Below are 27,127 nucleotides of genomic sequence, written 5' to 3' on the forward strand. Positions count from 1 at the left end.
TTGATTGTTTTACGGGTGTTGAACCAGCCTTGTGTCCCAGGGATAAATCCTACTTGGTCATGGTGAATAATTTTTTTAATGTATTGTTGGATCCTATTGGCCAGTATCTTGTTGAGAATTTTTGCATCCATGTTCATCAGGGATATTGGTCTGTAATTCTCTTTTTTGGTGGGGTCTTTGTCTGGTTTTGGAATTAAGGTGATGCTGGCCTCATAGAACGAATTTGGAAGTACTCCATCTCTTTCTATCTTCCCAAACAGCTTTAGGAGAATAGGTATGATTTCTTCTTTAAATGTTTGATAGAATTCCCCTGGGAAGCCATCTGGCCCTGGACTCTTGTGTCTTGGGAGGTTTTTGATGACTGCTTCAATTTCCTCCCTGGTTATTAGGTTTTCTATTTCTTCCTGTTCCAGTTTTGGTAGTTTGTGGCTTTCCAGGAATGCGTCCATTTCTTCTAGATTGCCTAATTTATTGGCGTATAGCTGTTCATAATATGTTTTTAAAATCGTTTGTATTTCCTTGGTGTTGGTAGTGATCTCTCCTTTCTCATTCATGATTTTATTAATTTGAGTCTTCTCTCTCTTCTTTTTAATAAGGCTGGCTAATGGTTTATCTATCTTGTTAATTCTTTCAAAGAACCAACTCCTGGTTTTGTTGATCTGTTCCACAGTTCTTCTGGTCTCGATTTCGTTGAGTTCTGCTCGAATCTTTATTAACTCCCTTCTTCTCTTGGGTGTAGGATCTATTTGCTGTTTTTTCTCTAGCTCCTTTATGTGTAAGGTTAGCTTTTGTATTTGAGTTCTTTCCAGTTTTTGAATGGATGCTTGTATTGCGATGTATTTCCCCCTTAGGACTGCTTTTGCTGCATCCCAAAGAATTTGAACGGTTGTATCTTCATTCTCATTAGTTTCCATGAATCTTTTTAATTCTTCCTTAATTTCCTGGTTGACCCTTTTATCTTTTAGCAGGATGGTCCTTAACCTCCACGTGTTTGAGGTCCTTCCAAACTTATTGTTGTGATTTAGTTCTAATTTCAAGGCATTATGGTCTGAGAATATGCAGGGGACAATCCCAATCTTTTGGTATCGGTTCAGACCCGATTTGTGACCCAATATGTGGTCTATTCTGGAGAAAGTTCCATGTGCGCTTGAGAAGAATGTGTATTCAGTTGAGTTTGGATGTAAAGTTCTGTAGATATCTGTGAAATCCATCTGGTCCAGTGTATCATTTAAAGCTCTCGTTTCTTTGGAGATGTTGTGCTTAGAAGACCTATCGAGTATAGAAAGAGCTAGATTGAAGTCACCAAGTATAAGTGTATTATTATCTAAGTATTTCTTCACTTTGGTTAATAATTGATTTATATATTTGGCAGCTCCCACATTCGGGGCATATATATTGAGGATTGTTAAGTCCTCTTGTTGAATAGATCCTTTAAGTATGATATAGTGTCCCTCTTCATCTCTCACTACAGTCTTTGGGGTAAATTTTAGTTTATCTGATATAAGGATGGCTACCCCTGCTTTCTTTTGAGGACCATTCGAATGGTAAATGGTTCTCCAACCTTTTATTTTCAGGCTGTAGGTGTCCTTCTGTCTAAAATGAGTCTCTTGTAGACAGCAAATAGATGGGTCCTGCTTTTTTATCCAGTCTGAAACCCTGCGCCTTTTGATGGGGTCATTAAGCCCGTTCACATTCAGAGTTACTATTGAGAGATATGAGTTTAGTGTCATCATGTTATCTATTCAGTCCTTGTTTTTGTGGACTGTTCCACTGAACTTCTTCTTAAAGGGGAATTTTAAGAGTCCCCCTTAAAATTTCTTGCAGAGCTGGTTTGGAGGTCACATATTCTTTTAGTTGCTGCCTGTCTTGGAAGCTCTTTATCTCTCCTTCCATTTTGAATGAGAGCCTTGCTGGATAAAGTATTCTTGGTTGCATGTTCTTTTCATTTAGGACCCTGAATATATCCTGCCAGCCCTTTCTGGCCTGCCAGGTCTCTGTGGAGAGGTCTGCTGTTACCCTAATACTCCTCCCCATAAAAGTCAGGGATTTCTTGTCTCTTGCTGCTTTAAGGATCATCTCTTTATCTTTGGAATTTGCAAGCTTCACTATTAAATGTCGAGGTGTTGAACGGTTTTTATTGATTTTAGGGGGGGATCTCTCTATTTCCTGGATCTGAATGCCTGTTTCCCTTCCCAGATTAGGAAAGTTTTCAGCTAGAATTTGTTCAAATACATATTCTGGCCCTCTGTCCCTTTCGGCGCCCTCGGGAGGAGTTTACTTTTTTAAAGTTCAAATACCTCACGTTTATGAATTCAACTTTATGTTTACTAGTTTTTTATATTTTTTGTCAAAGGAAAATATAATGAAATTTGCTATATTCCTTATGAACACCATTGTCATGGGAAGAAAATAGACTAACATGTAGTGCACGAACTAAATGAATCCATACTAAATGTCAAGTGAGTTAGGCATTTTAGGGAGAATGTAGATCACTAGAGCTTTTAAAATTCCCCAGTAAGGGTTTCTATTCATCTATTATGAAATTAATGGCTCACAATCTAACCTAGTGGTCAACATAATTTAGAAAAATGTCTGAGTTGGGCTAAGAGATGACTTAGTGTTTTCTGATATATCTGGCATTAACGAAGGAAGATGCTGATCAAATTTTTGTTTATGGCCCTAGAAGACAAGCTCCCCCCCCCCCCCCGCATTCAGTCCATATTCAACACTTTTCTGACTGGTATTATTTTGAGCACATCTCTCAGACCTACCAGAGTAGTGGTTCTCAAATGTTGAATGGTGCTAAGAATTACTTGGGATGCTTTAAAAGATGTGGATTCCTGGGTCCCATCCCTAAACTTTCTGAGTCAGCAAGTCTGAGACAGGGCCTGGAAATGTTCGTTTTTACAATCATACCTTTCCCCCTCAGTGATACTGGTACAATTTGGGAAACACATCATTGGAAACACATCAACCCCTTTGAGGTGAGGGGGTTGTCTTACCACTTGGTGTATGTCCCAAAAGGTCAAGCATGGCCCACTGTCCACAGGTCATCAGTTTTAATACTCATAAACTACATTCATCTATCTATAGGCCAGGGTTAAATCAGATCATTTACCAAAGTTCTCCCCAGCTCTGAGACTTTTTGATTTTTCAATCTAATAGAAATTTTGTGACTTGATGATTTGAGAAGATTTTTAAGATTGAGTAAGTTAAAAAAGGTAGTGGCTTGTTTTCAAGTAAGGTTCTGGAAACTGAAATGATACTGATTTTTAATAAACAAATGGGAGATTTATTGGCATTTGGTGAGAAGAGAGCATATGTCAAATATTTTTGAAGTCCCCGTCAGAAAATTCTTTGCTAAGTTTTGTGTCTCTTTTGTTATTTTGTTGAGTTCATGAAAAAAAGTAGTTTCTTTATTTATAATTGTTAGGAATAAAGATGCCAAGGGAAGAAATAAAGGTTTCGTGTGTTTTTAAATGAAGGGACTTGCATGAAGGAGCAGATTAAGACTTGTAGGTAATTGAATTGAGCTCTTAAGTTATTGAAATTCATTATGTGGTCACTCTTAAGAACATTATTTGTTGAGCATACTTTGATGGTTCAAGAACCCCAAAGAGGGTGTGCTTTCTGAGTTTTCTCAATTTAGGATAGCAAGAGAATCTCCCCCACGGATGCATTTGGCTGAGACTGAGTGGAAAGTTTGAGGGGATAGGACTAGTGCTTTCACATTGGTAAGATTGACCAAGAGCTGAAATTGAAGTTAGAAGTTTGGCTTAATATGAAGGCATCACCTACCAGCCTGTGGTAGGTGTTAGAATTTTCTTGGAAAAAATTTTTCTTTAGAAATCAAGATTCTTTTTGTTATGATGGGAATAATAGTACTTTTCAAACTCCCTTGGCTGAAGCTGACAGATAAGATTAGCAGGTATGTATTCGTAAAGTATTTATTTAATAATTACTAAGTCCTCCAGAAGACAGGAGGTTTCCTGACATGAAAGTTTCTTGCATTATTTATCATATTTTCTTTCTCCATAGAGCCTTTCATGCGTGTAGCTCCAACACGTTTTAGACATTATCTCATTGTCTTCTATAAGCTTCAAGGTCCAAGGAATTATCAACACATTGCTCTATACAAATAGAAATGTTTTTCTTTGTTCCTGTCAGTTGTATTTGTGAAAGCAAAAAGTAGGTGAATCTTATCTGAATCCAGTTAATTCCAGTTTGAACTGGCTGTTAACAAGTATGACTAGGGGGACAGGATGGGAGGCATTAACTAATTCAAACTTATTAGAAGTGGGTTGAGGGTAGAAGTAGGTTGACTAGACTGATTTAATTTTGTGACCTGTCTGTATCCTCTACATGTGATTTGGGGGTGTTCCCAGAGTCTGCCAAAATACCAAGAACATGCTGTTCCAGTGGGATAACATCATCTTAAGTTGAGCCGATGTTTGTGCATGCTATCTATTCTCCAAAGGCCTGAAAAATCCTGACCTCTGTGATAGAGAAAAAACATTTTAATGAAATTCCTATGTGTGTAACGGGGGCACATCTATAAAATTGAAGAAGGCAATTTAGAGAGAGACACATTTTTAACCAGACACCTATCCCATAGGACTTTTAGTTAAAATCATTCGGAGCTAGAAGTAGAAAGAAGAGAACTGAACTGATTTTCCTCTCAAGCTGTCTCTGTCGCTACTTCTTCTCATGGCCATCATAGCTTTTGGAGAGAGCTAAGAGGAGAGGAAAGAAAAAGAAGGAGGATGATTCTGAATTAATTTTATCCATTATAAATTAAAACCAGTGCTGTTCTGAAAGACCAAAGAGAAGACATACAGATTTCAGTAAAAACACTGAATGTAGTACTTTAAAATGACCAAAATTATTGAGGTGGATGCCTAAAAGCAATCTTAAAAAAAAAAAAAATCAATGGTGTGATCTCGGATTCAGAGGTGGATGAATGGGGCTTGAAAAGAGTTGGTCAGTTTGATCATCCTTTCTTTTGATTCTACTACCTCTGCTTTTTCTAGGAAAGAAGTGACACCAGTCATTTCTCCTGCAAGAAAATAATGAGAAGAACGACATTTGGCCCATTCTTGCCTTGCTAGTGTGCCAGTGTGTGTGTGCACCATGTGCCAGATTCTGTGCTAGATGCCAGGAGTAAACTGTAGAATACAACACACATGGCTCTCTGGCATCATGGTACACATAGTCTCTGATCTTTGAATCATACCATCTCTCATACATTATTTGATTTGATCCTTTTAACAACTTTGAAATAGCCAAGATTTCTATTTACATTTCATGCATAATGAAGTTAAGCTTAGAGAAGTTCAAGTGATTTACTGAAGATCAGCTGATAAATTTTGCGATCAGGATGGTCACCCTAATTTTCTACATTCTAAGACAGTGGCCTTCCTGCTACTTCATGCTACTTCCCCGAGATCCGAGCTTCAAAGATTATATCTAAGTTGCTCTTTGAAATAGCAGCTTGGCTAATTGTATTATTCACGTTTTCGTTAGTTCTTACCTTACTCAATAATCTTCCCTTGCATTAGCAGATATTATTGATCATCATAAATGGACTTTATCTAAGCAATTTGTGATCCCATGATATTTATTCCAATAAATGATTCCTAGCTCTTAATACAGAATAAATTATTTTTATAACACACAATTATTAGAATGCTCTCCATGTTTTGTGACACCTCCCCCAAAGAAAACAGCTAGAAATGCAGAGTAGTTGATGTACAGCTGTTAAAGGAAGATATTAGAAAGCTTTAGTTCCCGTAGACTTGGACAAATAATAAATGAAAGTAATTTTGAAAACTAAAAGGAAGTGACATCAAGAAAGGCAGCAGAGTGGAAAGAACACTGGACTGAGAATCAAGAGACAGAAGATTTGGTCTTGGTTCAGCCAACTTTGGGACATTCAGTTCTTTTTTCCAGGCCTTCATTTCCTTAATCACAGAATTGAATTTCAGGCACCTGCTGTATTCTACATACATAATTCTAAATCTGAGTTAAGTGGACAGAGATCCTGGAGAGTGACATTGGGGAGACTATAGGAGGCAGAGCAACATTGGCCCCACCAATGGAGCATAGTGAGAAAATGTTACGAATCCATTCAGTCCTTGAATCTGAATCCGTCTATTCTACTTTTGAGGGGATCCCTGGGTGGCTCAGTGGTTTAGTGCCTGCCTTTGGCCCAGGGCGCGATCCTAGAGTCCCGGGATCGAGTCCCACGTTGGGCTCCTGGCATGGAGCCTGCTTCTCCCTCCTCCTGTGTCTCTGCCTCTCTCTCTCTCTCTCTCTCTGTCTATAATAAATAAATAAATAAATAAATAAATAAATAAATAAATAAATAAATAAATAAATAAATCTTATTCTACTTTTGAAATGATTCCCTTTCCTCTTTTCCTCCCTTCAGATCAAGAATGACTCTTCCATAGCTCTTACAGCATTTGCTTTAGAAATAGGACACTTTTGTAAACAAAACAAGCCAGTATTATGAAAGAACCATAGCTCGACTTTGATTTTTCAACGTAGGAATGACACCACTCTTAGATATACTGGAATTTTTTTTTTTTTAACGCACATCATGAAGAGGTTTTCTCCAGATTGCCTCATATTCCTTTCAGCACAGCAGGCAGATAATGGCTCATAATCACCACCCAATTGATTTTGAGCATATTTCTTTGTGGGTGAATGGGATGAGTGGGGAACATCCCACAGGGCTGGAGACGGATAGCCAAGGGAATCCTATAGATCCCCGGAGTGAGACAGCTAGTAGTTAAGTAACCAAAGGGGCAGAAAAGCTTGAAGGGTCCAGCCTTCTCTCAACACCCTCTACTAGATCTGTTCAGCCTTACCATTTTGATTTTCTCTGGCATTGACTCTAACAGTTCTCCCAATGCTTCACTTACTTCCCACACTCCCAGAGTACATCTGCCAGATTAGTAAGCACTCTATTAGAGACTACTAGTTGCTCCCTGCCTGTTTGCTGAGTTTCATGGAGGGAATAGAGGAATTCGGCATATACTTTCACAACTTTAGAGATACCAAGCACTAAGCTTGAAAGAACCAAGGATTTACAGGTTCAACTAATAGTGAGATAAAAATTAAAGTGTTTCTTTCCCTGCAAAAGTAATCTGCTATTTTAAAGAAAAGTGAATTGAACAGAGAATATCTGGGTTCTGTACCCTGGATTGACTAGGCTGTGACATTTCAGAATTTCTTGGGAGTGAGGACAACTTACTATTGGTTCCAAGATCCACTTACCCCTTGTTCCCCTTAGGAAGCTATTCTATTTAGGACTCAACCTCCTTTACAGCTGGCTGTCTGCATTATAACTACTGAGAAGAACCACTATAACCCCCATGACAACATCCTGAGGCTTACGTCCGAAACAGAATTCAAGTAGGGAATGGAAAGTTGGGTCAGATAGGTCCTTTGCAGTCAGTCCTTGCTCCCTGAGGCAAGCTAACTCTTGTAATGGGTCCTGGACTGATCCATGCTGTGACCAAGGAAATCCAAGAGCCCCTAGATGTGCTTTTTGGTGGCTAAGCATTAAATTAGTCTCTGTGCTGGTCCTTCTTTCAGCCAGCCCTGGCCCAACAGAACAGCCTCTCACCTTGGTCCTTGTGACTGGTTCCAGTAATAGGCTCTTTTAGGTTCTTTCTGGCCCAGCTTCGGTTTTGGAATTCTACTTTGATCCCTTCAACTTTGTAGAAATTAGAATGCAATTATTAAACCTAAGTCTGCATGACTTACTACAAAGCTGCCACATCTCTGAAGTCCATCATCTATCTGTTTGAAATTTTACCTATTGCTAATCCTCAACTCCTAACACCTCTCTCCATTTTTGGTCTCCATCTGTTGACATTGTAGGGCCTTCCTCCCACTCCCATAATGGTCTACATGAACTATCTGCTTACTGCCAAATTCCCTTGACACCATGTCTTGCCTTCATATTTGGAGTTTTTCCTTTTGGTGTTCATTAATGAATCTGCTACCCTGTCCAATTTTAGTGGTATTGTCCAGAGTCATTATCAAACTTTATTGTGCATTAAAATCACCAAAAGTGATTATTGAAAGTGCAGGTTCTGGGGCTTCACCCTTAGAAATTGTGATTTAGTTATTCTGAAACAGGGCTTAGAATCCTGCATTTAAACATATATCTCTAAATAATTTTGAGTACAAAAACCGCACTTCGACAAACTTGGTCTAGTCTCTGGACCTTGATTATTCCTTAGGCTCATCCCATCACCAACCAAACCTGACTTTGACAGATCATGAGAAAATCACTTTTCCATGAGCATTTTCTGAATATCACAATCGTTGTATTTTAGAATATTATTTTTGTTTATATTTTTCTGTTTACTGGGAACTTTACAGAGGTTCTAATTCCTAGCTCTTAAATGGCTAGTAAGTCATTTAAACATACTACAATTTAAAGAGTTCAGATTCTGGTTTATGCTTTGGGCTCTGACTTCTCTGTGGTGAAAATAGCTAGGTGTCTAAGAAGTGTGTGAATCAATGTCTCTATCAGCAGCCTGCATTTTAGGACAGTGGAAGAATGTGTCTTCCTCTTCTTGGGTCTGGATTCATGCTTAAATATTGCCTTCATCAGTGTATGACATTATAGGAGTATCATAAGTTCATGTATAGATTGGCATAAAAATTAAAGAGCTGGACACAGGAGCCCTGGAGACAGAGGAGTTCAAGTGCAAGAGAACTTCTCTGTTATAGGGTTGTGGCTTATTGAGGCCCACGCTGGTCCAGATGCAATATTCCTCAGATTCAGTTAAACATTTTTGAAAAGAATACTTCAAAGGGCTTGTTGTGTACCTTCTACTCCATTATATCAGGTATGTGAAAATGCACTCCCAGTGATGTAGAAAAAGTTCTGAGTCATTTGGGACCCCCAGGGGACATCAAGAAACCCAGAGCAAGAGTTCCGTTTCTGGTCAAGATGGAGTGAACAGTATTTGCCTGTTTATCCTCCCTCTTGGAACAACTAGAAAAAAAAAAAAAACAGACAAAATACATGAGAATGTATTTCAAGACCTTAGACATCAAGCAGTAAAGGACACTGATTCCTGAAAGACAGGAAACAAATGAGATGACCCTATGATTGCCACAGTTTACTGCCTTAAGTGAATTTTCAGTCTGTGGTACAGGGAGGGAGAATCCAGGTGGAGTTCAGCAGACTCCTGGGTTGAGCAGATGGAATTGAGAAACCAAAATGACCAAGGAAGCTAGAGTTCTCATTACAGAGTTCTGGAGGGGAAAGATCTGCACACAGAAAGAACTCTGGATATCTGCAGAGTCCGTCTTAAATATTCAGGTTGGTAATTGGCACATGCATGTGAGGAAACTGCCTAAGACTGGGAAGGAACCATCAGAGACGATTAGAGGGAGCAGTGGCAGCACTCACACAGGTCCAATAATAAGTCCTGTCCTTCTTGTTGGCTAGACCAGGACATTTCACAATTCATGGAGTATTTGAGAGAACTCAGAAGGATATTGTTTCAGTAGTGGAGAATAATCAGTTTCAGGCTAAATGTCACATTGATCCTACCCAACAAGAAAGATCCAAAATGATCAAACTGTTTCCAAGGAACTTTATTGTTATGAAACAAAACTCAAGAATATTTTTACAAAAATGGGGATCCCTGGATGGTTCAGTGGTTTAGTGCCTGCTTTTGGCCCAGGGTGTGCTCCTGGAGACCTGGGATCGAGTCCTGCATCAGGCTCCCTGCATGGAGCCTGCTTCTCTCTCTGCCTGTGTCTCTGCCTCTCTCTCTCTCTCTCTCTCTCCCTTTGTCTCTCATGAATAAATAAATAAAATCTTTAAAAAAAAGTACAAAAATACCCAGTACCTAACAAGGTAATACTCAGAATGTCTGACATCCAAATAAATATTACATGCATTCAAATAAGCAAGAAAATCTGACCCATAATATGGAGGGCAAGCCATTAAGCAAAAGGAAATTAGAACTCACACAGATATTAGAATTAGCAAAGACCATAAAAGTTATTTAACTGCTTCTTATCTTGAAGTAGGGCTTAGAATGTTTTTTAATAATAAAAATTAAATGTCTAGAGATGAAAATTATAATGTCTTAGGTAAAAAATAAACTAGATGGGATTTATACCATATTAGATATTAAAGAAAAAAGATTCATGAACTTAATAATATAAAATAGAAACTATTCAAATGAAACACACAGAGAAAGAAGAATTAAAATTTGAGGCAGACATAAATCATACATTATCAATAATTATATTAAATATAAATGGACTAAATTCTCCAAGTAAAAGGCAGAAATAAGACCCAACTATATGATGTTTACAAGAGATACACTTTAGTTTCAAAGACACAAATGCATTACAAATAAGAGGATGGAAAAAAAGATATACCATGCAAATAGTACCAAAAGAGAACTTAGTGGCTACATTTATATCAGACAAAATAGATTTTTAAGACAAAAATTGTTAGTAGAAACATATTTTATAATGATGCAAGGAAGATTTAATAATAACATTTGGGTATAAAACAATTACAAACATATATGCACTTAATAGTGCCTCAAAATATGTGGAACGAAAATGGACAGAATTGGGACACCGGCTGGCTCAGCAGTTAAGCATCTGCCTCCAGTCCAGGGATTGATCCTGGAGTCCCGAGATCAAGTCCCACATCAGGCTCCCTGCATGGGGCCTGCTTCTCCCTCTGCCAATGTCTCTGCCTCTCTCTCTCTCTCTCTCTCTCTCTCTCATGAATAAATAAAATCTTTTAAAAAATGGATAGAATTGAAGGGAAAAATAGACAATTTAGTAATAATGGTTGGACACTTTGTTATCCAACTCTCAATAATGAATGAACAATTATGCAGAAGATCAGCAAGGAAATAGAGGATTTGCACAGCATATAAGTCAACCAGGCCTAACAGGGATCTATAGAATACTCCACCCCAAAACAGCAAGATTCACATTCTTCTCAAGCCCACATGAAATGTTCTCCAGGCTATATCAATGTTAGGCCATGAAACAAGCCTCAAACTTAAAAAGATTAAGTAAAAAAGAGCATCTCTAACCACAATGGAATTAAATTAGAAACTAATAACAGAAATAAATTTGGAAAATTAACAAATATGTTGAAAGTAACATATTCCTAAGTAGAGAAATTAGGAAATATTTTAAAATAAATGAATGTGAAAACAACATGCCGGCACTTATGATATTCAGCTAATGCAGTGCTTAGAGGGAAATTTATAAATGCCTATATTAAAAAAGAATATCTAAAATCTGTATCTTCCACTATAAGAAACTAAAAGAGAAGAGCAAATAACCCAAAGCTAGTCGAGGAAGGAAATAAGAGTAGAATAGAAGAAATAGAGAATATAAAAACAGAGAACATCAATAAAGCCAAAAGTTGGTTCTCTGAAAAAATCAACAGAATACAAACACATAGACTGATCAAGAAAAAAAAAGAGAAAACACTCAAATTACTAAAATCAGAAAGAGAGGAAATTATCACTAATCTTAGAGAAAAAGATTATCTTTTTCTTGTAATCTTTTTCAAAGATTACAAAAGAATGCAATGAATTAGTTGTGTGCCAACTAATTAAATAACATGGATTAAATGAGCAAACTGTTGAAACTGACTCAAGAAAAGGTAAAAGATCTGAGTAAAGTTTGGATTAATAATTAAAAATTTTCCTGGGTGCTTAACTGGCTCAGTTGATAGAGCTTGTGACTTTTGATCTTGGAGTTGTGAGTTCAAGCCCACCATTGGGTGTAGAGATTACTTAAAAATAAGATCTTGAAAAACAAAGTGAAATAAAATTTCCCACAAATTGCAGGCCTAAATGGTCTCACTGGTGAAATCTACCAAACTTTTAAAGATGAATTCTAATATTTTGTAAACTGTTTCAAAAAATAGAAGAGGAAGAAATACTTCTCAACTCAATCTATGATACCAGTATTTCTGTAATACCAAAACCGAGGATATCACAGAAAAACTTCAAACCAATATCCATTGCAAATGCAGATGTAAAAATCTTTAACAAAATGCTAGCAAACTGAATTCAATCATGTACACAGGAGATGCACCATGACAAAGTCGGATTTATCTCAGGAATATACCCAAGGTTGGTTTGGTATCTGAAAAACGATGTAATACACCATCTTCATAGAATAAAAGGAGAGTAAACATTATCATCTCAGTTGACACAGAAAAGGAATTTTTGACAAATTCCAGCACTCTTTCTTGATAAAACCAGTAAAAAAAGTAGGAATAGAAGAAAACTACTTCAACTTGATAAAAGGCATCTATGAAAACCCCACAGATAACATTATATTTAATGGTGAAAGACTGAATGCTTTCTCCCTAATATCCCAAAGTTAGGATGTCAGCTGTTATTCTATTTAATATTTTACTGGAGATACTGGTCAGGTAAATTAAGCAAGAAAAAAATAAAAGGCATCAAGATTGAAAAGAAGTAAAAGTCTCATTTGTAAATGACAAGATCTAGCAAGTTTGCAAGATGTAAGATCAATATACAAGGCAGTTGTATTTCAATACACTATCAATAGACAATCTGAAAGCAAAATGAAGAAAACTATAATTTACAATAGAATAAAAAACAAAAAACTTGTCAATAAAATTTTAAAAAAGAATTATAGGATTTGCTCATTGAAAACTACATAGTACTGTTGAGAGAATTTTAAGAAGATCCAAATAAATGGAAAGACATCCCATGTTCATGGATTGGAAACCTAGTATTATTAAGATGGAAATATTGCCCAAATTGATCTACAGTTTCAACATACCCCTACCAAATTCTCAGTTGGCTTATTTTGAAGAAATTGTCAAGCTTATCCTAAAATTCATGAGGAAATGCAAGGGACCCACAATAGCTAAAATAGTTCTAGAAAGGAAGAACCAAGCTGGAGGACTCATGCTTCTTGATTTTGTATTCAAGAAGTGTAAAATTGCCAGTGTAATCCTGGCACAAGGACAAACATATAGAGACATATAGATCAATATAAAAGGATTAAGAGTCCAGAAATAAACTCTCAATTGATTTTCAACAAGAGTGCTGAGATAATCAAATAAAGAACAATCTAGATGCTCACATTAAAAAGAATAAAATTGGATCTGTACCTCACACCATACACAGAAATTATCTCAAAGTGGGCCCAAGACCTAAATATTAGAACTATAATAATAAAATTTTTAGAAGAAACCATAGGAGTAAGTCTTAATAATATTCATAATATTGAGGAGATGTTTTCTTAGATACAACATGAAAAGTGCAAGCACAAAAGGAAAATAGGTAAGTTGGACTTCATCTAAACTAAAACCTTTCAGTGCTTCAAAGGACATCATCAAGAAAGTGCAAGGCAGCCCATAGGTGGGTAAAAAATATGCAAATCTGTCTATTTAGGGACTTATATACAGAATATATAAAGAACTCTTACAAATCAATATGAAAAGAGACAAATAACCCAATTTAAAAATGGAAACAGGATCTGAAAGATTTCTCCCAGGAAGATATACAAATGGCCAATATTCACATAACAAGATGCTCAATATCATTAGCCACCAGAGACATGCAAATCAAAAATATAATGAACTACCAATTTACACTCACTGGAATGGCTGTAATAAAATAAACAATAAAGTTCCACAAGCATGTGGAAAAATTGGAACCATTCATACATTCCTAAGGGGAAAGTAAAATGGTGCAGCTACTTTGGTAGTTTCTCAAAAAATTGAATACACCTCATGACCCAACAATTCAATTCCTATCCCCAAGAAAAACGGAAACATACATACACACAAAAGCTTAATCTTCATAGCTGCATTGTTCATAGTAGTCCCAAAATACAAACAGGCCAATTGTCAATCATTTGATGAAATGATGAACAAAATGTGGCATATTCATATGATGGAATATTGTTAAACCATAAAAAAGAATGAAGTACTTATACATAGTACAACATGGATGAACCTTGAAAACATTATGGTAAGTGAAAGAAAACAAGCATGGGAGACTAGATATCATAAAATTCCATTTATATGAAGTGTCCAAAATAGGCACATCTATAAAGACAGAAAGCTAATTAGTGGTTGTCTAGTGTAGGGTGGGGGAGGATGGGGAATTACTGTAAATGGGTGTGCTAGGCATAATAATGGTCTCCAAATATGTCCATATTTTAATCTTTAGAACTTACAAATATATTACCTTACATGACAAAATGGAATCTGCAGAAGTGATCAAGTAAGTACATAGACCTTGAGATGGGGGGGATTATCCTGAGTTAGCCACATAAATATCTAATCATATGAATCTTTAAAAATGGAGACCCTCTCTCATGTTTGGTCTGAGAGGGAGATATGAATGGTCAGAGACATGCAGTTGCTGGCTTTTTAGATGGAGGAAGGGGACTATGAAGCAATAAGTGTGGATGCCCACTAGAAGCTGGAAAAAGCAAGGAAATGGATGTTTCCCTAAACCTCTAAAACAGAATGCAGGCCTGCCATCATTTTAATTTTAGCCCAGTGAGGCCATTTCAGATTTCTGACTCCAGAACTCTAAGATAATAAATTCATATTGCTTAAGCTACCAAATTTGTGTAACTTATTGCAGCAGCAGCAGCCATAGAAAACTAATATAATGGATATTCTTTGGGGGTGATGAAAGTGTTCTAAAATTATGATGTGGTAATGGTTGGACAACTTTCTGAATATGCTAAAAGTTATTGATGCATATGCTTTAAACAGATGAATTTTATGGTATGTGAATTATGTCTCAGTAAAACTGCTAAAAAAAATGAGAAGAGCATCATTGAGGTAAGAGAGCCAATATATTTATAATTTGAGTTCCCAGAGGAAAAGTAGAAAAATATTTGAAAAAAAAAAGACCAAAAATGTTCAAATTTTGATGTAAACTACAAACTCATAGATCCAAAGATCACAGTGAACTGCAAGCATGAGAAACTTGAAGAAAGCTATACCAAGGCTCATCATAATCAGACTGCTCAAAACCAGTGATTAAAGAAAAAGTTTAAAGGCAATCAAGGAATAAAGATGCGCTATGTGCACAGGAACAAAGATAAGGATGAGAGTGACTTTTCTTTGGAAATGAGAGAAGATAGTGGAGTGATATCTTTTTTTTTTTTAAGAGTTTCTTTCTTTCTTTCTTTCTTTCTTTCTTTCTTTCTTTCTTTCTTTCTTTCTTTCTTTCTTCTTTCTTTCTTTCTTTCTTTCTTTCTTTCCTTCTTTCTTTCTTTTTCTTTCTTTTTTTTTTAAGATTTTATTTATTCATGAGAGACACACCGAGAGAGGTAGAGACATAGACAGAGGGAGAAGCAGGCTCCCTGCAGGGAGCCCGATGTGGCACTGGATCCTAGGACCCCAAGGTCATGCCCTGAGCTGAAGGCAGATACCCAACCACTGAGCCACCCAGGCGTCCCTATAACATTTAATTTATTTGACAGTCCAGATAGAATTTAATTTTAAGGTGAGCTCATTTTTTGGTTTCTTTTGGATATCATTTTTGCATTAAAAAAATCAGCCATAATTAGCACACATAGTTCCAAGATTTTAAAATTCATTACTATGACTTATTATAGAATATTTTAAATTTATGATATTTAGGCAATATTTCACCCACCTTTGTCTCATTTCTACTGACTTTTATCAAGGTTTGCTGCAATAAAGGTAAAATATACTGTATCTATATTTTAAAAGTTTGTTTTTACATTTTGTTGAGGGCCTAATATATTGAAGAAATTTATTTAATTCTTTATATTTATTATGTGTATTTTTTCATGATAATCTTAACAGATGATAATCTTAAGTCTACTCATAAAATGATGAACCAAGTATGTTTTATTCATATATTGTCTTACTGAAATATGTTGGTTAACTTTTGAATTTATGCCAATCTATCAATTAATTGGGTTATTTAAAGGGTGTATACAGTACTATCCTTGGTCCACACAGGTATAACTGGCTTTATTTTGCTATTTTTCAATTTCTACATTTATTTTAATTCTTCTCCCTGACTGCATAACATGCCTTTTAAAAAGCAAAGATTCTAACAACGTTTCTAAGCTCTTGCTGATACTGTTGTTTTATCCTTATTATCACTACTTTTAATTTTGAAACTCTAAACACTAAATTAGCTCACAATATCATATGGGCTCTATGAAAAATACATTACAGTCTATTGTAAATATAGCATTACCGTAAATACTGACACTATCGGTGTATAATCATTTAGATAAAATTATGTTATGGTAAAACTACATGTCACTTAAGAATGTAGCAGAAGCTATTTGGTGAGACACTGATTGTGGTAATTCTGAGTACCTTGATTACGCATGAAGATGATAAACAAACTCAGGATATAATTGAAGGAAGTGCTACCTAGACTTAATGGCTCTTCAGAGATTATATTCAAATAATTATCCTTCACTTATGGATTGATAAAATAATTAACAAATGGGGCCCTAAAACTGTGTTAGAAGCCACAACTGTAACAACAATAATCATCATGTTAACAAACCATAATAACAATTATTACTGCTACTAGTCCACCATTTGTTGAATGCTGGCTTTGCACCATTCATTGAGTCAGTCAGGCAAGTACATTACTTATTTTAAAAATTCTCACCACAATATTACAATGTAAGAGTTGCTATCTTCATTATACATACAGAGGATAGTCTCTTGGTTTTCTTTTGTGGAACCACGTCTCCTCCCTTGTTAATCCATATGGTTTAGGTGGGGTTACTCTAGCTCGGGTGCCAAAGGCGACAACAAAGTTTAGGACTGGCTAATTTGAGAATCTCCTCCCACTGGCCACAATGTTCACTTCAAGGGGGCAAGTTACTCAAGATGAGCCAGTTAAGATTTCCCCAACACTTCTGGAGCTGTTGCTACTTTCAGTAACAGTATGACCTATCTCAGGCAAGACTGCAGGAAGTTCAGATTGGTCCTTCAGGATGGGAGATCCAATTGCTAGTGATAACACTTGTACTTCCTGTGTCTCTGAAGTTATGGTACAAGGTTGGAAACATTCAGAGCCTTGCTCCTGTAATTCATGTGGGCTGCAGAAAGTGGACTTTTACATGACTATGTACTTTAGCCTCATACTAAGCCCCAAATCAGTGAAATCATGGCTTTTACATGCTGGTTATGTTTTTTTCTCATACACATTAAGATAAACACATAACCATTACAAAAATGTTATTTATGTACCACCTGCAATAATTTCATGTCTTTCAGTGGTTTACTTAGCCATGTTGTGGGAACTATTGGGCTACAGAAGATAGTGCACCATCCATTGTTGTTGAGGATGCTGTTCTTGTTTGTGTATTTGTATTTAAAGTCCTATACATAAATTTATATGTAGCAACTTGCTTCCAAAAAAAAAAAAAAGCCACCATGAGCAAGTCAGGGTAAGGGAGCACACTTAAAATAAGAAACATTTTGGATTGTATTTGAAGTCATATTTTGAGCCAATAGGATAATGAAGTAGTTATGAGGTGGTCGCTTTTTGCATATTTGATAATGTTTTTCTCTTGTAATCCATACCATTTCTCTGGAGCCTTACCTATAAGTCTGGGTAAAAGGAGGCCACAGTCCAAAAGCTTCCAAGTTATGATATCTTTCTCTAACTTTCGTATTCAAACACAGCGTTCACTTTTGTTTCCTTCTGTTTATTCTTACAGGTAAAGCCCGTGATGTCAGGCTCAGGTCTGTTTGCTTTCCTACTATATCTATAGCACCATGCCAGTGCTTAGCACAGAGTAGGGGCTCAATGAAAATTTGTTGAGTGAATGAATGAATGAACATGTTTATACAAAGGTTTATCAAGTGAGCAGGTCAGATATCACTGATGGTGGAACTGAGGCAAGAAATTACAATGTGTCTTGAATGTCATTTAATCAATGACAGAATTGGGACTTGTATCTTTTACCCCTTCATAGTGTGGCTCCCTGAAATACATTTGTTGAATTGAATAAGTTTTCATTAACTTAACAATAACAATAAACAACAATATATACTGTCCTCCTAAACACACTCAGACTTTGTTGGATAGAAGAGAAACGTTTTAATTTTAAAAAGTTTTGTTTTGTTTTGTTTTGTTTTGTTTTGTTTTAGAAGAGGGATGTTTTAAGGAGAGACATACTGCCTTTGTGGCTAATGTTGTTAGGGATTAATGGGGGTGGTGTGGGGTAGGTATAGGAATGAGGGAAAGAGAATGGGCAGATTTGAAATGACTTAAATACCTTAGAAATAACTGAACATATTGTCGATCAATAAAAGTTTAATGATGGAATTGCAGTGTATGCCTTAAACTAGTTCACAGACCTTTTTTTTTTTTTTGGTATATTTTTTTATTGGAGCTCGATTTGCCAACATACAGTATAACACCCAGTGCTCATACGGTCAAGTGCCCCCCTCAGTGCCCGTCACCCATCACCCCCACCCCCGCCCACCTCCCATTACACTACCCTTTGTTTCCCAGAGTTAGAACTCTCTCATGTTCTGTCACCCTCTCTGATATTTACCACTCATTTTCTCTCCTTTCCCCTTTAATCCCTTTCACTATTTTTTATATTCCCCGAATGAATGAAACCATGTAATGTTTGTCCTTCTCTGGTTGACTTAACTTCACTTAGCATAATACCCTCCAGTTCTATCCATGTTGAAGCAAATGGTGGGTATTCGTCATATCTAATGGCTGAGTAATATTCCATTGTATACATAGACCACATCTTCTTTATCCGTTCATCTTTCAATGGACACCAAGGTTCTTTCCACAGTTTGGCTATTGTGGACATTGCTGCTATAAACATTGGGGTGCAGGTGTCTTGGTCTTTCACTGCATCTGTATCTTTGGGGTAAATCCCCAAGCAGTGCAATTGCTGGGTCGTAGTGTAGCTCTATTTTTAACTCACAGACCAGTTTTTGTCTTTGTCATGAAATGTGATTAATAAGAAACTTGTTTCCTGCTGGAAAATGCTTCTTGTGAGATCTATAGTTTGGTACACAATGCACCAAAACATTTGTGTCTATTTACCTTGAAAAAAATCCCCTTCAGAGATAGCATGTGGAGAGGAGCCATCTGTTCAGGATTACGCTTCTGAATTGCTGTTTCTCTGAACTTGCTGACTCTGTATATTTTAAATGAAAAAATAAGGACTGTTTCCCCATTCGTCTATCAACACTATGGTAAAAATATACATATATTCTAGAATGCATTAGTAACTGTTAATTGGCTATTGAATAACATATTAAGCTGGGAACCCTGAAGTCAGTGTATTCAGTTGCTGTTTTACTGTTTTTACTCTGCCACCAGACTTTGGAACAAGTCATTAAATGTGTCTTACTTTAAGGATATGATATGAAGAACTAAAGAGCAACAGCCCAACCCAAAAGGAAATATTTTATGTTCATTAAAGAGCAGTGTTAGAGCACAAATAGAAATCAATGTGAACCAGCCAAGAGTTTTTTTCTGGTCACTTTGTTTGATGAAGTTTCTTTATTGTACTTTCAAGGTCACCCTCATATAAAGAGAGCAGAGTTAACATCTGGATTTCAAAGAAAATTAATCACTTCTGAAAGCTGTCCAATTACTCTATTAGAAGGTATCATTATTAAAAAATTAAAATGAGAATGTGAGTACTAGTTTCCTAAGATTCAGTTGGAGTGGAGAACCTTCTGCATTCTATTCTATGGTTTGGCTTTTGTGACCTTGGACACATCTTCTTAACCTTTTAAAACTCATCTAAAACATGTCTCCTAGAGGTTTGTTTAGGTTTAGAAATACTTTGACATTTTTGGATTAAGTGGTGAGGTGGACGGAAGCTTAAGGAGGCTTGGAGGCTAATGAAATATTTTTATTGTTCCTTTCAACTTTCTCCTCTGGAGGATCAAGGAACATTTTATTCTTGGATCATTTACTTATTCACCAAACATTTATTGAGTACTATGTGCCTTACCGTGGCTAGCACCCTCCTCTATTCCTCTGTTACTGTGCTATCAGCTGATGCTTTTGAGAACATAACAAAAGACTTTTATTTTTCTTAGGGAATATGAATGCACGATGGCCATTTGCAAGGACTTCCATCCTGCTGTCTAAGGAGGAGCAGAATTTTCTGCCTCTCCATATACAATGAGTACTTCACCATATACTGCTTTATTGCTATTAAATGTTTCACAAGTATTTGTTATTGGAAGGTGAACTTGAAGGAGGAAATCATGGCTTACTTTTCCTCCATTTCTCTACTAAGTACAAAACAGTAGTGAGGAATTCTTTACCTGAGAGTCCACGGGTGGATAGGCTTCTTAGGACTTTTGAGCTCTCTGAAATTGCAAGAAGAATTATCTTTGCATGTGCAGTTTTCTATGGAGAGAGTGTATAATTTTCATTCAATTCTTAAAACAGTATCTCAAAGACCAACCACTAGAGGATAATAATTACTCTAATGGGCTTTAGATGAATACTTGAATGGTAGAAACTACTGGAAGACAAATATGACCATGATATACAAGAAAGTGTTGTCATGGTTGGAAGGCATGCTTAGTGATGGTTCTCTGTTTCCTAGCACTGGAGATGGTCAGTTAATGGCTAGGTAGCCCATCAGTGATGACATTGTTGGGATGTTGATCTACTCTTTCTGCTCTATTCTGTGATAATAACAATTTTTATTAGAGAATGTTTCTAATTCTTCATACTTCCCTCTGACCTCTTATATTCATTTTTGTATGACTCACTTGTTGGGCTATTTTTATACCTAAGGAATCTTTTTGACAGATAACCAGAGGCCTACAAATCAAGCTATGAGAACTATGACTCTAAGGATATGTGTGAAATACTGAATAGCAGGCAGGGAACTTGACATGAACTCTAGAAAAGACAGAGAAGGTGGAATGACTTTTGAGTTGAGGATGGAAGAATCAGAAAAGAGCAGTTGACAAGCAGCTCGACACAGTTGCTAATAGATGAAACAGAATAGGATTTAATTGAGTACTAAATTGGGCTAGTTACCTTTAAATGTAGGCCTGAGCCATTTCAGTTTGTGCTGTAACTTTGCTACTTTCATTCAAAGAAATTAGGACAATGCAACTCCAGAGATGAATTTCAAAAGTACAGAGTGGTGAGAACACTTTCATTTTCACGTATGTACATACACAAATTCATGCACAAATATATACATGTGTGTGCAACAACATGCTCATGCCTCAATATCCACGGAGATATGGATCTATCTACATAAATACATGGAATTCACACATATACCAGATGTAAGGAAGATAAAATATTGTATCTAATAGGAAATTTTCACTTGCAGAGAAAGGGAGTATTTTCAAGCCAAAATACTCAAGTATTTTCAATAAAATAATAATATTCTACATAATATGCTGAGAATAATATTTTACATAATATGCTGACTGATGCCTCTTTCAGGATTAATGTCACAAAATTTCACAGGATGTATAGGAACTAAGTGCAAGCAGGACTCAGGCTGACAGTATCATATCAGGAGATAGTCTAAATGAGAGAATTCCTGACTATATCCATTATAATCTGAAGGAAACTGGCCATTCTACATGTTCCACTTTTCCTTGGTATATTACTAAATCATAACCAGCAACAGCTCCAGTCCCAGTTTGTTGAGTTGGGTATGGGGCTCTTTAATGAAATGTTTCCTCAAAATGCTTTCTGGTGATTTTCTGAGCTTGCTGTTTTGTTTACTCTTTAGCATTCTGCAAAGTCTCACTTAGCATCCTTTAGCCTGTGCATTTTTGATGAGTATGATATTACTATTTTTACATACATTTTGTAAACTCCTTTGAGGAATGTAGGGGTACACAGAGAGAAAGGGATGGTGGTGAGCTTCTTCCTTTACTTAGTCCATCCCCCAATCTTACAGGGACCAGTATAAAGCTGTACCTATAAAAGCTAACTGATTTGCCAAGTGTTTTTGCTCCGAAGGGACATCACCTATTTTTAGCAACAAAGAAGTGTTAGGAAGGGGAGGAAAGAATACCTCAGAAAGACAGATCTGAAATGAAGCCCAGAATACTGAGGAGAGTGGAGTGGAAAAGCAAAAGAGTGCCTAGTGAGAGGTCGCTGAAGCAGAGAATGCATATCTCATATTCTGGGGCGGTTGTAGGAGAACCTCAATTAAGAATTCTGTTAATAGAGAATTGGGGAAATGTTAAAAGTTCTCTTAGCCAGTCTAATAAAAATCAGGACGTGGCAAGGTGAACTGCTTGTTTAATTTGTTCAGTAATCTGTATTTTTTTAGATTGAAACAAGCTATCAACACATTTATTGAGCAAGTATACTTGTACAGAGCATTGTGCTAGGAAATGCATGTGAAGGATGGGAGGATGGTATTTAAACAATATAGGATGAGTGCATATTCTTTAAAAATATATGTGAAGCTATGTGTTAGAAACTGTGTTGTATGCTTTTACCATTAATTTTTATACCATTTAATCTTTAAAACAATTATTAGGAATTAAAACAATTCCTATTTTACAGATGAACAGCCTGAGATTCAGAGAAATTAAGTTCTTCCCTTCCTTCCTCCCTCCCTTTCTTCTTCTTTTTACCTCTTTTTTTCAACAAGGTTGAGCTCAAAAGGTTAATAGAATATGGTCCTTTCTTCTAGGGTTTCATTCTTTCTGAAGGTAGCAGAATTATAGATATGTAATAAATGCTATAGTAGAAGTATGAACCCAGTAATATAGGAGTTTAGAGGATGTGGCATTCTGTATGCTTGATGATACCAGAGAAAGCTTCCCGAAAGAGGTACCATTTGAGTTGAGTCTTATAGGACAAAAAGGAGTCTATCTGGTAGATAAGGAAGATAAGGCAACAATGACAGTGTGGGCAACACTGTTAGCTGCCTGGTCAACACCCATCACCTTTCTTTCCGGAAGAGCTGGCATTTTGCTTAGGTGTGTTCTGCCCCCTTGACCTAGTCCTACTTTCAGGGGTGTTGATTAGGTTAAGCCAATTATGGTAGGTCCATTACTCTTGTTTGATTAGCTAAGGGGCGGGCATACCATCCAGTTTGGGCCAATGAGATATAAAAGGAAATCTGTTTGGGGGACTTTAGGAAATGTTTCTTGCTCTTTCCAAACTTCTTTCTAAACTTTCCATAAATCTATAAGGATTGAATGAAAGGATATATGTAAGCAGCTAGTACAGTGCCTGACACATAATAAGGCTTCACATGTTCTGTAAACTAGTGATTCTCACATTTATGGTGTATAGAAATCACCTGGAAGTGTTTTATCAGAAATGCAAATAAATCCCAGGACCTCAGGCTCAGAGCTTCTGATTTAGTGGGTCTAGAAGGACTCAGAAATAAGACTTTGTAATAGGTGCCCTCTATGGATCTTGACGTGAGAGTTGCTGCTATAGACCGTGGAGATCCTGGGGTGAGAGTAGTACATTCACCCAACAAGGAAAATAATGGAGATATAAATGCCTGCCCTATTTACCTCAAATGGGTTGAAGGGAGAAAAAGGGGAAAATGTAGAAGCAAGCACTTCAAAAACTGTAAGTTATAATTTAAATCATTACAGATTAATTTGGGATGAAAGAGAGGTCTGATTAGGTAGCCATTTAATAATAACAGCATTGTGGTTGAAATCTAATTTTTATTCACTTCAGCCACCTAAAATTATTCAGCTGCCTTTCCTGCTGAAGCACTCAGATGACCCATAGGACAAAGGCACAGTTCGACCCTTTCAATTATAGAAAGCTAACAAGCTGAGAGAAGAGATGTGACTGGTTCAAGGTCACAGAGCTAGTTATTAAGAAAATGAAAAGAACACACTGTTTATTTTTTTCAGCTTTATTAAAGTATAACTGACAAATAAAAATTACATGTATTTAAGGTAGGCAAGTGATTTTTTAAAAAGATTTTTGTTTTTAAGTGATCTCTGCCCCCAATGTGGGGCTCAAACTCACAACCTCAAGATCAACAGTCATAAGCTCCACTGCCTGAGCCAGCCAGGCTCCCCAGTGATGTTTTAATATATGTATATGTTATGAAATGATCACTGCAATCGAGCTAATTGACATATCCATCACCTCACATCATTACCATCTTTTTGTGTTTGGTGAGAATACTCAAGATTCAGCCTCTTAGCAAATTTCAAGTATAATAAGTACAGTGTTGTTAACTATGGTAACCATGCTGTATATTACATCCCCAGAACGTATTCATCTTGCATAACTGAAACTTTGTACCCTTTGACCAACATCTTCCCATTTCCCCCTCCCCTGAACCCCTGACAACCACCTTTCTATTCTCTGGCTCTAAGAGTATGACTTTTTTAGGTTCCACATATAAGTGAAATCATGTAGTATTTGTCTTTCTGTTTGGCTGATTTCACTTAGTATAATGTCCTCCGATTTCATCCATGTTGTTGCAAATGGCAGGATTTCCTTCTTTTTTAAAGGCTGAATAATATTACTCCGTGTGTGTATGTGTGTGTATATGTATATGTGTGTGTAACATTTTCTTTATCCATTCATCAGTTGATAGATGCTTAGGTTGTTTCAATGTATGGGCTATTGTGAACAATGTTACTAGAGTAAACAGTGAAGTGCAGATATTTCTTTGAGATAATGATTTCATTTTCTTTGGACATATTCCCAGAAATGGAATTGCTGGGTTATTTTTGAGAAACCTCCATGCTGTTCTCCATAGTGGCTGCACCAGTTCACATTACTGCTAGTGGTACACAAGGGTGGAAGCCACTCTTGCAAGCTCCAGTTTGGGTGTTCTTTATGTTATCACTGGATGCTACAGACTTTTCATGTGGACTCTGGAAAATGAAAGGATGTCTGACTTCTTGAGGAGGATGCCAAACCTGATGACAGGTTTGCTTTTTGCTCACTGTGTTCTTTTTTTTTTTTTTTTTTTTCTCACTGTGTTCCTGAATAACTTTTCGTTTCAGCTAGATAGAGTAAAAAAGGATCATCTAAATAGGACGGTGGCCCTTTGTGGATGCTCTTCAATCATGGTCCCCATTCTCAGCCATATCAGCATGTGTACCAACCTGTAAAAGCTCCCAAGGCTTTCAGAATTAATGATTGACAAAGCAGACAGACAGACTCTACTGCCCTGGCTCAGCTTAACCACATCACCATGGGTACACTGCTTATAACTCTGCTGTTCCTAAGTAGTGTGTAACCCAAGGTTACTTCTAGGAAAAATAGAAACCAACACATATCACTGTCTGTCTTCCCTATCTAACTTGATATAAGTGAAATCAGATTTGAATTAAGGTCATCCTCTTTGCACATTTTTGCTTTGCCGCTCTGCTCACATTGTCGCTTCCTGGGCTGTGCTCTGAGAAGTATGTGTGAGCATGCCTGCCCATGTTTCCTAAGGCTGTGAGTTTCCATCATCCCTTGGGGTTTCAATTCCAGGATGGCAGGGGAGAAAATAGACTTCCACTGAGTCTCCACTTTATTGCTCTTCACCTCCCTCTCTCTGCCCTGATGCCTTCTTCCAGCCCAGAAAAGGCTTTTCTTCTACATTATGCACTCTGGGAGATGCCCTTGCATTATAAATTATATCCTTTCTACTCTGTGACTTATGGTAAAAACCCTTTACTCTGAATACTCCATATTTTGGACTTATTGATAATATGTTTTTTACAACCTATCCTGGCACTTGCAAATGATATAAAGCTATAGCTATAACAGTTGCTTTCTCTGAAATAATCTTTACTTAAGAACCTTTCATGATATCCCAAAGTTAAAAACTGAAGAAGAGGAGCAGGGAGATTAAGTTAAAAGGTGCATTTTGACTGATGAGACCTCCTCAGCCTTACCCATTTACCTTCTCCAAGGAAGCTACAGGAGGATGAGTTTCACCACAGCGAGACACTAGCCAAGAAAGAGGAGGTTTGAGATTCAGGAAGCAGCAGAAATTGGTAAGGGATTCTCAGGATAGTGCCGAAGGAAGATCCCAGGATGACAGCTTTGTGTTTAGGCCTAGAAAGCAACTGGTCCAGACTGGCATGGAGGGTGGAGGGCTTCAGGGAAAAAGGATCATCATCTTGCTTACACCAAATGAAAAGTTGAATTAAATTGCTCTTAAAGGGTATGGGAAGATCTAGTCACTAGAACAACACAATAGCAGCACAATAGCCAATCCTAAGGAAGAACAGTTACCGAACAATTATTTAGAGAAAAAAAGTTGCACAGAGAAAAAAGAAGTAATCGTAGTCAACTGCATAACACAGCAATAAACAGTATTCAAATATTTAATAAATCTGATTCTTGCTTTGATAAAAAAAGAAAACATGGGATATACTTATAATGGAAAAGTGAGGAGGGGAGGGTGGATGTAAGTGAGCTACATTATCACCAAAATAGTGTGATAAGTCAATGGTTAGTGTCCAAAATCCATGAATTAAGACATAGCAGTTTAAGAACATTGTTTAGAAATATGAAGATGACAACAAACAGACAGCTAAAATATTTGAAAATATTTGCTATTGCAATTTTTTGTGGTTCTTTTCAATAATACTCTCCAACCAAAACTAAAATTCTCCCAACAAATCAATATGTTTAGGAATCAATGCATTATGTGTTTAATGACTTCAAGTAGCAGAAACCAAACACAAACCAAGATACTTCAAACTGTACCTGAACCAACCTGATTTTTCACTTGGTTCAAGGCCCCTGATCTTCTTCTCACCTAATCTTGGAAGAACTTTGGGGAGATGAGGTTTTCACATGTGTCATCATCAACACCCTCCATTAAACTGACATGCCAACCTTTCTAGGGTTGAAAGCAAGTACTGCTAGACAGTGATTGTAAGCTTCTGATGATACCACCTTTTCTACTTTCAAATTTGAGGAAGTTTTCCTCTTTTTATCTCAAAGCTCTGATACTCTGTGGAAGTCTGCATCATGATTCTTGCTATTTCCAAAGATTCATGACAGCAACTACTGAACATATGTGGTTTTAGCAGCTCCTATTTGTAAATGATAAAATAGCAACTAATCTTATTTATTCATATTTACTTATATTGCATGGTAAACACAATTAA

General features: G+C 36.7%; 1 long non-coding RNA gene across 18 annotated transcripts in view; it reads left to right on the forward strand.

The window, feature by feature from the left end:
- LOC144314342 (uncharacterized) overlaps positions 1-27,127 on the forward strand; it is a 154,973-nt gene that overhangs the window by 7,537 nt on the left and 120,309 nt on the right. For 7 of the 18 annotated variants that reach the window (XR_013380178.1, XR_013380177.1, XR_013380156.1 and 4 more), the window contains exon 3: positions 17,755-17,779. The exons of the other annotated variants lie outside the window; for them this stretch is intronic. This is a non-coding gene — a long non-coding RNA (uncharacterized LOC144314342). The remainder of the gene's footprint in view (positions 1-17,754; positions 17,780-27,127) is intronic. 18 annotated transcript variants of the gene reach the window in all.

The sequence above is a fragment of the Canis aureus genome, chromosome 5 (genome assembly GCF_053574225.1).
Source record: "Canis aureus isolate CA01 chromosome 5, VMU_Caureus_v.1.0, whole genome shotgun sequence".
Classification (NCBI taxonomy): Eukaryota; Metazoa; Chordata; class Mammalia; order Carnivora; family Canidae; genus Canis; species Canis aureus.